The sequence below is a fragment of the Desmodus rotundus genome, chromosome 4, assembly GCF_022682495.2.
Source record: "Desmodus rotundus isolate HL8 chromosome 4, HLdesRot8A.1, whole genome shotgun sequence".
NCBI classification, from domain to species: Eukaryota; Metazoa; Chordata; class Mammalia; order Chiroptera; family Phyllostomidae; genus Desmodus; species Desmodus rotundus.
Window position 1 is genome coordinate 14,914,597 of NC_071390.1, and position 11,869 is coordinate 14,926,465.

Below are 11,869 nucleotides of genomic sequence, written 5' to 3' on the forward strand. Positions count from 1 at the left end.
GCAGGCCTCAGGGAGTTCACGCTGACCTTCCTGATGCAAATGTGAAAGTCAAGCAGATCTCAACTCAAATCCAGTCCTGACCTTGGGCAAGTTACTTATCCCCTTTCTGTTGCAGTGTACTTGTCTGTAAAATGGGAGTAATAAGAGTGCCTGCCTTATGGTGCTGGCGTGAGGATCGCACTCTCTTTTGAAGTGTCCCTCAGGTGCTCATTACTATGTCTTGCAGCTCTGGCTCTGATCTACAAGGGCTCTCAGGTAGATGAGTAGTAATGCCCAGATTCATTCATTCATTCTTTTTCATTCACTTGTGTCAGGCTGATATCAAAGCTAGAATTCACAGAATTAGACAAGGATCTTCCTCTTTAAAAAAAAAAAAAAGTTGATTTTAGAGAGGAAGAGGAAGGGGGAGAGAGAAAAACATTGATCTGTTGCTCCACTTATTTATGTATTCATTGGTTGTTTCTTGTGTGTGCCCTGACCAGGGATCGAATCCACAGCCCTGGTGTATCGGGATGATGCTCTAACCAACTGAGCTACCCGGCCAGAGCAAGGCTCCTGCTGTTGAATTGCTCACAGTTTGGAAGAGACTTAAGCAATGGCTGTGTGACTGTGGGAAAAGCATTTTGAGGAGAAGCCGTGCTGAAAGTGGTTAAGAGTACAGGCTTTATAGTCAGACAGCTGAGGTTTGACCTCAGCCCTGCTGCTCTGTGATCTTGTACAAGTGACTCAACCTCTCTGTGCCTCTATAAATAAGGGTTACCACTCCACATAGTAAGCACTCTGTGCGGATTTGTCCAAACAACTGAAGTGTAAGTACAAATGGCATCAGTAGCACTCAGGGGAGAGTGTGGAAGCCCAGAGGAAGAATTAGAGAAAATTAGGAGAAATTCAGTGCATTTCCTACAGTTCACATTTTAGAATAGTCCCACCAGCCAAATCTAGAAGGGCCCCTGGAGCTTTGTGCCGAAGACTCACAGTTTGCTGGTGAGAAAATCAGGCCAGCAGGAAAGTGGCTTGCTCAGCTGAGGTGGACAGAATAATGACCCCAAATATGTCCAAGTCCTTATCGCCAGGACCTAGGCTTTTGTGACTCTACATGGCAAAAGGGAATTTGCTGATGTGCTTGAGCTAAGAATTTTGAGACTGGAAGATTATCCGGGATTATTTGGGTGGGCCCAATGTAATCACAGGGGTCCTTGTAAAAGGAAAGGAGGTAGGAGTGTCTGAGAAGCAGGTATGATTGTAGAAGTAGGGGTTGGAGTGATGTGGGGCCAGAGACACAGGGAATGCACGTGTGAACAGGGGCCTCCGCTTTCTCCACTGCCCTTCCCCCGCAAGGGTGCCCTTCTTTTGATCTGAGCTCTCATTTCCTGCTGTATGACCCAGGAACCCAATTTGCTACTTTCAACTTTGCTAAAATTCCCTCCTCCCCTCCCCTGCCTTTAAAGACAAAGCCAGAGCCTCACTCTCCGAAGTGGAAACCAGCAGCGCCAACAGAAAATGAGTGGCACTAGCTAACGGTGGCAATCTTCTCGGGAAAGAACTTGCCCTAGGTGAGATTTGTGAACAAGGCGGATGAGACTTGGGACATGTAACCACTAGCAGATAAACAGCCATCTAACTAATTATCGTGGTTCATCTGTGAGACAAGTCCTGGGGGCTATGGTGAGAAATTGGCAGGAGAAAATAGTCAGACCTTGTGTTTCCAGAACTAGACAGGGCCAGAAAGGCCGTGTGAGGCTGGGAGACCAAACTGATGTGTTTGGACAGAAATATTTCTAGAGTGGAGGAGGGAAAGTGATCAGGTTACAACGTCTGGAGAGGGAAAAAAATGACGAAAGCTGGGTTCATCTGCCATTAAGATCATTGCCGTGGCTGGGCTGAGGAGATGGGGACATAAACTGTAAGGAAGGTTTGGGAAGGCAGTTTGTCAGCAGGGACCAACGACTCTCCTTCAGGAAATTCATTATAGTGGAGTAATAAAAGACGATCACTTCAGCACCGTGAAAATGCTCAACAATATGAGATTTGTTAAATAAATGATGGTATGGCCATATGGTAGGACAGTATGCCAGATAGTTCTTAAAAATGATGCTGTAGAAGGCCATTTAAAGACATAAGATGATGTTAATACCCATTCATAAGTGAAAAGAGTGGGTGTAAGACCACATAGGAGTAGGATTCAATTTTTGCTTTAAAAAATAATATTGCAGTGCCCTGGCTGGTGTGGCTCAGTGGACTAAGCGCTGGCCTGTGAACCAGAGAGTCACCTATTCATTCCTAGTTGGGGCACATGCCTGGGTTGCTGGTTGGGTCCTCAGTGGGGGGGGGGGGGGGTGTGAGAAGCAACCACACACTGATGTTTCTCTCCCTCACTTTCTCCCTCCTTTGCCCTCTCTCTAAAAATAAATAAATAAAATCTTAAAAAAATAATATTGCACAAAAAGCCAGGAAGGACAAGTATTGTAGTGCTACCAACAATTAACTCTGGATGATAGAATTAGGGGAGGTTTTATTTTTTTTTCCTTTTGGTTCATTAATATTTTCCATACTCAACAATTAACATGCATTATCTTTGCAAATGGAAGTTATCTATAAAAAATAGGTCAAAGGAAGTGACCACTTGGTGATACCTAGTTTGTGCTGGGCTCTTCACATACATTATCTCATTTATATTTTAAAACAGTATGAATTAGGTGGTGTTGTGCCTGGTCTAGTTACAGGAAAACTGACACAGAGACTTTAAGTAACCTGCCCAAGGTCAAACAGCCAAAGAGTGCTAGAGTCACAATTTCAAGCCACAAATCCTGATTCTAAGGTCACCCTCCTTCTACATCATCACTTGCCTCCCTTTAAAGAATTCCCAGGTCCCTTGGCGCTCTTTCCATGTTCTGAGCAACCTTCTGCTCATGTGGTAGCCTTAGCTTGCTTTGTCCTCAGGAGAGAGAACGATACTGCTGCTGCTGGGCTCAAGGAGTTGCCTCACAAACTAATACATTCACTTCCTATTTCATTATTCCTACTTGTGTTGATCACTTAGAATAAACTGGCCCCTCTAGGTGTGATTAGGGGTGGGAGAACTGGAGGATCAAGGCCAGGATCCACATTGGCACGCTCTGGCCGCCTGCACAGCCTCCTTCACTCCAGCTCCTGGTGGGTCATTTGAAATAAGCCGTGGCTTCTGTAAATACCAGCAGCTGGGTGATCCTCCAGCAGGGGTTAACCCAGGCAGGGCATTGAGATAAATGCTCAGTTTCCACTGTGCACGTTGAGAAGAGAAAAATGTGTCTAAACAGACTCGGTTTCCCTACCATTTAGCATGGTGCGTGGCTGGAGAAGGTGTTTGGTCAGTACAGAATGTATCCGTGGTTACAGAAAACCAGCCAGGTCACTCTCCCTGCCAGCCGCTGCCTCTTCTCTCCCCTTAGGTCAAATATTGCCCTAGTGGCAGAGAACTGAGCCAACAGTTAGTATTTTCTGAAGACCTGCGCTATGTCCTGTTACCTGAAATGACTAAAGGGAAGGTGCCAGAAAGAACAACTATTAAGCGCCTGCCGGGGTTCAGCATTCTGCTCTTTCTGATATTCATTCATTTATTCATTAATTCATTCATTTGACAAATATGCAACTTGTCTGCTATGAGCTAGATCTTGTGCCAAATGCTAGAAAGAATAAAGAGGCAAAAAGGATGTCATGGAAAGAGCTTCTTACTAAAAGCACAGGATTTTTTTTCCTATGAGTTTTTTTTTCTTAATCCCTTCATCTTTTTCACCCAGCCCCGCAAACTCCCTCCCCTCTGACAGCTGTCAGTCTGTTGCATGTATCCATGCCTCTGTTTCTATTTTGATTGTTAGTTTATTATGTTCATTAAATTCCACATATAAGTGAGATCATATGGTATTTGTCTTTCTCTGCCGGGCTTATTTCATTTAGCATAATACTCTCCAGAGCCATCCATGCCATTGCAAAGGGTAAGATTTCCTTCTTTTTTATGACCACATGTTATTCCACTGTGTAAATGTACCACAGCTTTTCTTATCCACTCATCTACTGATAGACACCTGGGCTGCTCCCAAATCTTGGCTATTGTAAATAAGGCTGCGGTGAACATAGGTGTGCTTATATTCTTTTGAATTAGAGTTTCAGGTTTTTTCATATATAGTCCCAGAAATGGAATTGCTGCATCCTAGGACAGTTCCATTTTTAATTTTTTGAGGCAACTCCATACTGTTTTCCACAGTGGCTGCACCAGTCTGCATTCCCACCAACATTGCACTAGGGTTTCCTTTCTCCACATCCTCGCCAGCACTTGCTGTTTGTTGATTTATTGATAATAGCCATTCTGTCAGGTGGGAGAGATGTCTCATTGTGGTTTTAATTTGCGTTTCTCTGATGATTAGTGACATTGAGCATCTTTTCATATGTCTATGGGCCATTTGTATGTCCTCTCTGGAGAAGAGTCTATTCAGGTCTTTTGCCCATTTTTAAATTGGATTTTTTTGTTTTGGTGTTGAGTTTTATAAATTTTTAATAAATATTGTCTATTAACCCCTTATCAGATGTATCATTGCCAAATATCCTCTCCATTTAGTGGGTTGTCTTTTCATTTTGTGGATGGTTTCCTTTGCTGTGCAAAAACTTTTTAGGTTGATGTAGTTCTCTCTTTTTTTTTAGTTTGATGTAGTTCTGATGATCAGAAAAAAACATTGCTATGAGAAATGTCTGAAAAGCACAGGACTTGAAAGAAAATTTGTTTTTAAATTATTATACATTAAAACTGACTCTTTTCTTCTTTGCATTTTAATATGTATAGATTCGTGTAACTAGCATCACAATCAGAATACAGAACAAAGTGTAGAAATTTTAATTTCTGATTGACTTGAGGAAACCGAGGCTCGGAGAGCTTCAGCGGTGCCCCTGGGCTCACACCGATGACAGAAGGAAGTGTGGGTTTTGCCGGGCAGTCAGGGAGAGGCTCTGTGACGCAATATTGGTCCCTGAAATGGAAATCCCCTCGCTTTCGTGAATGATCGCAGACTTCTTGGTGTCAGCAAAGTCTACTCGGTAGACCTTGAGAAAGCCTGCCGGGAGTTTAGAATTTAGATGGTCCAGCAGTTTACTCTCCCTGATTACCTGCCCAGTCTCGAGGTATAAGGTTTGGCTAGAATAGCCAATTTTAACTTAGAAGTATTTAGACTCACATTCTTTAAAAAAAAAGTGTGAATACAAGGTAATCTTTCACTAGTAACTCCTGGTCATCTTGGTGACCGTACCCAATGAAACACTTGTTTTCCTGGGGAAAGTGTGCTTGCTGCCTTTATCACAACCCACTTTTCATCTGATCTGTCTAATGGAAAACATGCAGCTCTATTTGGGAAAATAAACCCTTCAGTGTTGTGAACATTGTAACCTGAAAGTCAGTGAAGTGGAACAAAAGCCACGAACCTCTTCTCAGCAGTGTCACACGTGCAGCGTTACACCTGTTAAGTCACCCACGGTGGCACTCGAAAGCACTTTGAAAACTTTTTAACCCAGCATTTTAATTTGGGTTGATATAACTAACAAATGCACGTGATAAAAAGAACATCAAGTGACCCATGCTCTCCCTCTATCCCTTGGTCTCCCTTTTCAGAGACAAACACCACGGTCAGTTTCCCTTGCATCCTTTTGGAAAGTCACTAAACAATCAGAAGGCATTTATTTATTGTTCATAGAATGTGCATTTATATACTGCCCGAAAGAAATATGCCATCCCATTTCTCCTGATTCTATTCCTTCAATTAGTTCAACTGGGGGCCGGCACCAGGGATACAAGGACCAATAAGGCAGTTGTGGCTTTTCAAGGAACTCCTACTGGAGCAAAAGGGGAGCACATGTAAATGGGACTACACACAGCGTGCTCAGGTTGGTGACCCCATGCGCCCCTTTGTTCCTGACCTATCCACCACTGGTGCCATCTTGTGACAGTGGCTGGTTTTCTAGACGCAGCTGCAGGCTGGTCCAAGGCCTCCAAGGCAGGGCTAAGCTTGCCTTCCTAGTGGGAAAAGAAATCCTTCTCCTCCAAGTCCCCAGCAGGACCTTAGAGGTCACCCCCACAGCTGGTGACCTCTGGCATGGAGCACGCCTCATGAATGCTTTCCTTCCAAAGTGCTTGAAACTCCCACCCTAGCATCTTTGGACAGGAAAAGACTTTAGAGGTGACCCACCCCCTTTGCAGACTCTCCCTCTCACACATCCTGTCCCCATTATTAGGGACTTCTGGGCTTGTGGGGGTGGGAACACACTAGTGACCAGGTACTCCCTCCCTGGACAGCCCACTCAGTGGTCACACAATACAAATGGTTAGAAAGACCTTCCCTGTATTAATTGGCATGCGTGGCCCAGTGACGCCGTACACTGTTCCCTGTGCAGGATTATCCAACAGGTGGACCAAACAGAGCTGATAGGATCAGCAAAGTGGGGGCACTTGAAAGTATAAAAAATGCTTTTCTTTTTTTAAAAAATTTAATCTTTATTACTTTTTTTCCATTACCCTTTAGTCCCCTTATCCCCGCCTCCCCTCAGCAATCACCACACTGTTGTCCATGTCCATGAGTCCTTTTTCCTATTTGCTCAATCTCTCCAACCCCTAACTTCCCTCCCCAGCCCCGCCCCCAACTGGCTGTCATCTGTTCTCCATCTATGAGTAGGTCTCTGATTTGCTTGTTAGTTCATTTTGTTCACTGGATTTCACAGATGAGTGAAATCATATGGTATTTGTCTTTCTCTGACTGGCTTATTTCACTTAGCATAATGTTCTCCAGGTCCATCCATATGGTGGCAAAGGGCAACATTTTCTTCTTTTTTAGGATTGAGAAGAATTCCATTGTGTAAATGTTCCATAGTTGTTTTATCCACTCATCTGTTGATGGACCTTGGGCTGCTTACATATTAGGTGATTATAAATAGTGGTACAATGAATGTAGGGGTGCTTATGTTCTTTCAAATTAGTGTTTTGGGTTCCTTCAGACATATTCTCAGAAGCGGGATAGCTGGGTCAAAAGGCAGATCCATTTTTAATTTTTTGAAGTATCTCCATAGTGCTTTCCACAGTGGCTGCACCAGTCTGCAGTTCCACCAACAGTGCAAAGGGTTCCCTCGCTCCACATCCTCACCAGCACTTGCTTTTTGATTTATTGGTGATAAGCATTCTGACAGGTGTGAGATAGTATCTCATTGTGGTTTTAATTTGCATTTCTCTGATGATTAGTGATGTTGAGCATCTTTTCATATGTCTATTGGCCATCCATATGTCCTCTCTGGAGAAGTGTCTATTCAAGTACTTTGGCCATTTTTTAATTGGGTTGTTTGTTGTTTTGGTGTTGAATTTTTTAAGTACTTTATACATTTTGGATATTAACCCCTTATCAGATGTATCTATGAATATGTTCTCCCATTCTGTAGGTTGTCTTTTTATTTTGATGGTGTTTTCCTTTTCTGTGCAAAAACTGTTTGATTTGATATAGTCCCATTTGTTTATGTTTTTATTTTGTTTCCCTTGCCTGGGGAGATATATCCAATAAAAAAAAATTCTATGAGCAATGTCTGAGATTTTGCTGCCTATGTTTTCTCCTAGGATTTTTATGGTTTCAGCCTAACATTTATGTCTTTGATCCATTTTGAATTTATTCTTGTGTGTGGTGTAAGAATGTAGTCTAGTTTCATTTTTCTGCATGTATCTGCCTAATTTTTCCAACACCATTTATTGAATAAACTATCTTTAGCTTATTATATGTGTTTGCTTCCTCTGTCAAATATTAATTGACTATAGAGGTGTGGGTTTATTTCTGGGCTCCCTATTCTGTTCTATTGATCTATGTGTCTGTTTTTATGCCAGTACCAGGCAGTTTTGATTATTATGGCCTTGTAGTAGAGTTTGATATTAAATAATGTGATTTCTCCAACTTTGCTCTTCTTCCTCAGGACTGCTGTTCCTGTGCAGGACCTTTTGTAGTTCCACATAAATTTTTGAAGTATTTGTTCTAGTTCTGTGAAATATGCCATTGGAATCTTTATAGGAATTGTATTGAATCTACAGATTGCTTTGGGTAGTATGCACATTTTAATGATGTTAATTCTTCCTATCCATGAACATAGTTTATGCTTCCACTTATTTTTATCTTCTTCAATTTCTTTCTCCAGTCTCTTATAATTTTCCAAGTACAGGTATCTTACATTCTTCTTTAGGTTTATTCCTAGGTATTTTATTCTTTTTGAAGCAATTGGGAATGGGATTGTTTTCTTAATTTTCCTTTCTGTTAATTCGTTATTGGCATATAAAAATGGAACTGATTTCTGAATATTAATTTTGTATCCTGCTACTTTGCTGAATTCATTTATGAGTTCTAATAATTTCTTGGTTGAATCTTTGGGGTTCTCTACACAATATCATGTCATCTGCAAATAAAATAGTTTTACTTCTCCCTTTCCAATTTGGATGCCTTTTATTTCTTCTTCTTGTCTGATTGCAGTGGCTAGGACTTCCAGTACTATGTTGAACAAGAGAAGCAAAAACAGACACCCCTGTCTTCTTCCCAGTCTTAAGGGGAATGCTTGTAGTTTTGCCCATTGAGTATGATGCTGGCAGTGGGTTTATCATATATGGCCTTTATTATGTTTAGGTATGTTCCCTCTATTCCCTTTGCTGAGAGTTTTTATCAGAAATGGGTGCTAGATTTTATCAAAAGCTTTTTTTGCATCTATTGATATGATCCGTGGTTTTTACCCTTTATTTTGTTTATGTGGTGAATCACATTTATTGATTTGCGAATGTTGTACCAACCTTGCATTCCCAGAATAAATCCCACTTGATCACAGTGTATGATCTTTTTGATACATTGCTGTATTGGGTTTGCTAATATTTTGTTGAGGATGTTAGCATCCATGCTCATCGGGGATATTGGCCTATAATTTTCTTTCTTTGTAGTGTCTTTATCTGGTTTTGGAATTAGAATAATGCTGGCCTCATAAAATGAGTGTGGGAGTCTTCCCATCCCTTGAATTTTATGAAATAGTTTGAGAAGGAGAGGTGTTAGTTCTTCTTGGAATGTTCAGTAAAATTCACCTATGAAGCCATCTGGTCCAGGGCTTTTGTTTGCAAATCTTGATGACCATAAAAGGAGAGATCAACAGAAATACAGTCATAGTTGGGAATTTTAACACCCCATTGACTTTAATGGATAGACTTCCAGGCAGAAAATCAGCAAGGGAGACAATGGTCTTAAATAATCCACTAGATCAAATGGATTTAATCTATATCTTCAGAGCATTTTACCCCAAAGCAGCAGAATACATACTTTTCAAGGGCACATGGAATGTTTTCTAGGATAGACCAAATACTACGACACAATACAAGTCTCAATAAATTTAAGAAGACTGAAGTCACATCAAGCATCTTCTCTGACCACAATGCTATGAAACTAGAAATAAATCACAAGAAGAACACTGAAAAACACCCAAAGACATGGAAGCTAAATAATATGTTATTAAACAATGAATGGGCCAACAACGAGATCAAGGAAGAATTCAAAAGATACCTTGAAACAAATGAAAATAAGGGTAAAACAATCCAAAATCTGTAGGACACTGGGAAAGCAATCCTAAGAGGAAAATTCATAGCAGTACGGGCCTATCTCAAAAAACAAGAAAAAGCTCAAATAAACAATCTCACTTCACAGTTAAAGGAACTTGAAAAGGAACAACAAACAAAGCCCAAAGTGAGTAAAAGGAAGGAAATAATTGTGGTCTTAGCAGAAATAAATGATATAGAGTCTAAAAAAATGATACAAAAGATTGATGAATCCGACAGCTGGTTCTTTGGAAAGATAAACAAGGCTGACAAACCTCTAACCAGACTCATTGAGAAAAAAGAGAAAGGACCCAAATAAATAAAATCAGAAATGAATCCTGGCTGGTGTAGCTCAGTGGATTGAGTGTAGGCCTGCAAACCAAAGGGTTGCCAGTTTCATTCCCAGTCAAGGCATATGCGTGGGTTGTGGGCCAAGTCCCCAGGAGTGGGCGCTTGAAAGGCAACCACACATTGATGTTTCTCCCCCTCTCTTTCTCCTTCCCTTCCCCTCTCTCTAAAAATAAATAAATAAAATCTTTAAATAAAATAAAATAAAATAAGAAATGAAAGAGGAGAAATAAAAACTGACACCGAAGATACACAAAAGATTGTAAGAAAGTATTATGAGCAATCATATACCAATAAACTGGACAACCTGGATGAAATGAATAAATTCCTGGAAACATACAGTTTTCCAAAATTTAATCAGGAAGAATCAGAGAATCTGAATAGATAGATTACACCTAATGAAATCGAAGCAGTAATCAAAAAACTCCCAACAAACAAAAAATGTTTTTGAAAAGACTTTGCTAATTGATAGTATGTAAAAAAAAAAAAAAAAGAATAAAAGCACTGAAGTGGTTATCATGGAAAAGAAAATTAGAACTTTGTTGGATTTCCTTACATGTGTTTTTAGGGTTTAGATTGCTTTACTTTGTATTACCTATGTGAGTGGAGGTTGGGCAAGAAATACCATAATCTTTAGAGGCTTGGGACTTCTAAGGATCTTAAACAGTCCAGATGATCCCAGATTTTGTTCTCTGCATTTACCCAGAGGAAGTCTCCTCCTCCATATAGCCCCTCAAATATCTGATGAATTCCTCCGCTTTCCCACTCAATGTTTACTTCAGTTTGTCAACCTCCAGGAAGCCCTTTCTGAGCAACTGGGAGAGAACTGGGGTTTTCCCCAAGACACAGAACCCTGTCTATTTGTCTTCTCACTCACTGTGCTGATGACCCATGTACATGGAGACAACAATACCCTCTGGGTGGGTGTCCATGAGGCACCCACAGGGTCAGTGACTACTCCTTTACTTCATGGCTGATGCTTGACATCCACCCACCTGTCCCCATTAGCCTTACATCACCAGTCTGAAGAGATGGGGATTATCCCATTGTCTCCTTACACAGCCCTGGGACAACCAGGGTCTCCCCCAGGCTCCCCATAGCAGGGTTGTAGAGTGGGGCTGAAGCAAAGAACTGGAGCCCCTCAGCCTGGCAGGATGAGGGCATAGGAGGGGGTGACTAGCTTTCCTAGCAGCCCGGGGCTCATAGATACCATGACTCTTATTGCTAAACAGGGCATGGCAGAGTGAGGGCCCCAGAGAACAGGGGACCCTGAATGGAACAGGAAGTGGTCACAGTGATTCAACCACAGAGCTTTTCCTTGTCATCTGTTAAGAGTGACACAACTTTTAGGGAAAGTCACTGGGCTGAGGTGACGGCGTGGGTGGGTGGGGGTATGCTCAAGTTACAGGCTAGTGTTGCCACAGAAACTGGGCAGTGAAACCAGGAAGGAGAGTGGCCTCCTGAAATATTGAAGCCATGGCCAGCCAGGATCCCAGCCACGTGGGAAAATGCTTACTAGAGCTATCATTTAGGCAGATTACTTTACTTTTCTGAGTTTCTATTTCCTTATCAATATAATGGAAATAATAAGAGTCCACAAACAGGGCTGTTGTGAAAATCAAATGAGATGTTATATGTTTATCAAGTAGAAGAGAAACAGGTATAAGGTAGGTGATAATAAATAGTACGTATTATTATTTTATATTAATTATGATCAAGGATTCTCAGAGGTGGAAATCTTAGCCTGAATAATCCATAGGTGTCAAGAGGGAGTGATATTCCCAAAATCTCACATAACTAACCAGAGCCACAGCTGCTTTTCAGCCCCTTTTTCTCTTTCCCCTCCCCCTCCTCCTTTTCATTATCCACTTTTCACTGGGGACTTACGTGCCAAGCATTTTATGTATGTGATTG